A 2706-nucleotide genomic window follows, 5' to 3' on the forward strand; every position below is an offset into this window, starting at 1 on the left:
GGGGTTATTCCAGTATAGGCCAACCGCCGCCCTTAAAACCGATTTTTGACCGACTTCTAGTTGCGAGATCTTAATGGGACCAAGACAGGCTTCTTCGTTATTGCCATATCGTTCATTTGCACTCTTAAAAACCGGAAAAAGTTTTTGGGAAGTATGTTTTTTTTTTAAGTTGAAGCAAAAAATTGACCGGAATAACCCCGCACTACCCTATGATGTTTTATACAATAAAAACACTTATGTGAAGTTTTTTTATGCAAGATATATTTTAAATTTATATATTTTTGTTTGTTTTATTGATTGTTTGATTAATTCGCGTATAAATTTTCAGCATCTATTGCTAGTTTTTAATACCAGTTTTAAATTATTAGATTAACCTTGTCATATATCTGGTAGAGTATCTTATATAGTTTATGGACCATCAACAAACCCTCATCCCTCCAATTTTCCAAACTTTTTACAGCCTTAGACGTGTCGTGCTGATTGGAGGGTGTAGACACTTCATTAACAACAATCTGATATATTATTTTAGTTCAATTTTCTTCATCTATCTTCAGATATATCTGTTTCTCTCCCCCCTCCCCTTACACTTTTTTTTATGAAGTTTGAAAAATGATCAAAATCTAAAAATATTTTTAGCTCTTCGTGCAACCTCACAATAGGCCCAAAAATGATGTTATAGGGAAAGGAAAATGGATTTATTATTACTTGGATCTTACTCCAGATTTTCATGTTCTCTAATAAAGTGAACCTTGTAGCAGGCTAAAATAACGATCTCCCCCCCCCCCTTAAATCCATCCCCTCTCCTCATTTGGATATAGGAACTGATCAATAGATGACAGGGAAATAGAAACTTAAATTGATGAAATTTTTTCCCTTGTTATAATATCCGCGTATATGCTACATCCATTAAAAGGAAATATTTGGTTCATAGGCGGTATAATATATTTCACCAGAACTATTGTATAAATCTAGTAAAGTGTGATATGATGTAACAAGTACTGTGATTCGTTTTTATCCAACATCCCAGGATTCAATACAAAATAAATTTATATTTGCACGCTGTTCAAATAAACAATTCTAAAGGTTATGTTTTCTTTTTTTTTGCAAACAAAACTACTAAAGTAGCTGGATGTGTGTATTTGTAATGTGTATTGATTTATATTTTTCAGGAAAGCTTTGTGGTTTTTGCCAGGGAGAGATAGGACACAGCTAACGAAATTAATTTTAAAAAATCATGAAATTGACGACCTCTCCATTTGCCCCCCAAATATTATTTAGAATTAATTTCACTTGTTGGTGTTACCTTCTACCTTAATAGGACATAGGCTGTTCATGACACTAGTCCCTAAAGTTTTATAATAACGTTATCTTATTCGTTGGCTCTACAAATTTGGGGACTTTTTTGAATTATTTTGGATGGTTCATTAAGTTGAGTGTTTCAACCACTAATTGTAATCTACAGAAGAGTTAATTTTTTGTACGATAATTGTTTATGTAAATCAATTTGTCAGCCATTGCCTTATCTCTCTAAATCCCTGGGCTTTTGCGATATTAAATGATGGTCGTTTTAAAGATGGCTTTGCGATAATAGACTGACTTTGTATATGGTACATTATTTGCCAAATGTACCACTTTTCTGCACTACCTCTCCGATTTTGTTAATACTCTATATTCTGGTCCGTTGGGTGATTCAAGGATGCTGGATGGCCAAAAAAAAGTTTCAGAGTCCCTGGATGTCTAGATATCTAGCTATCTATGAAGGTAGGTAACAAAAATTAAAAAAACACCCATTTTTTCACAATTTTAAAAATCAATTTTTTCATCAATCTTACATCCAACCTATACATTTTATACATCAAAATGATCATTTATTCATGTAAAAAGCGCACATAATGCTATTTTGGCCAAAACTCTAATTTTACAGGGTGTCCAACAAAAAGTGTATTTTGGATATCTAGCGTAATACCCAAAATACCTGTCCGAAAAAAATCATTTTTTTTGGCTTATATCCTGTGTTTTATCTGTGGGCATATGTGGTATGTAATGGTTCGGAGGACCCGGGACTATAAGGTTGTCAAATTTCATTTTGGAACACCCTGTACATGTGATTTTTGTGTCTATAGAGCTAAAACTTGGTCCAAATTGGCTATTTTTTTCAAATTACTCTAATATGTGTCTTAGTATGTTTGGCCATAGTGTTTTCTGACCAGATCAATATTTTCCTATTTTTTGGACACCCTGTATTTTCGAAAAAAGAGAAAAAAATTTTTTGTTTTTTTAAAATTTTTTTTCTATTTTTAAGTTACTTAAAACTGTCAAATAGATACAGATTTTGAATAATAACAATAATATTTGCCTATTTTACAAAATTTTACACTTTTGGGACACCCTGTGCATGTTTTTGAAAAATGATGGTTTTTGCCCATTATTGGGAGGAAGGAGTCGTTTTAAGGCCATAGACTATTTCTTCATTTTTGTAGAACTTTTCAAGATACATCATTTGTTATTTATGAAAAAAGCGCAAAAACCGAACCGTTTTGCCGTTATTCACTGCCAAAGGCGGAATTTTTTACGTTTTTGCCGTTCCCGAGGATTTAATGTGCATTTTAGGTAGGAAGACGTTGATTTTTCAAGATTACTCTGAAATACTTTTATTTACGAAATTTAATTTTCTAAAATTCATATGAAGTCAAATTTTTTGTGCAG

General features: G+C 32.2%; 1 long non-coding RNA gene across 2 annotated transcripts; it reads left to right on the plus strand.

Annotated features, from left to right (window-relative positions):
* The first annotated feature begins 244 nt into the window (after positions 1-244).
* LOC145316350 (uncharacterized) lies at positions 245-1087 on the plus strand. Of its 2 annotated transcripts, none has more exons than XR_013878437.1 (2): positions 245-389; positions 954-1087. It is a non-coding gene; the product is annotated as an uncharacterized LOC145316350 (long non-coding RNA). The 2 variants fall into 2 exon arrangements; XR_013878438.1 differs by having other exon boundaries at positions 267-389; positions 932-1087.
* The last annotated feature ends 1619 nt before the right edge of the window (positions 1088-2706 follow it).

The sequence above is a fragment of the Acartia tonsa genome, chromosome 4, assembly GCF_053477335.1.
Source record: "Acartia tonsa isolate MP-2025a chromosome 4, ASM5347733v1, whole genome shotgun sequence".
In the NCBI taxonomy this organism is placed as follows: Eukaryota; Metazoa; Arthropoda; class Copepoda; order Calanoida; family Acartiidae; genus Acartia; species Acartia tonsa.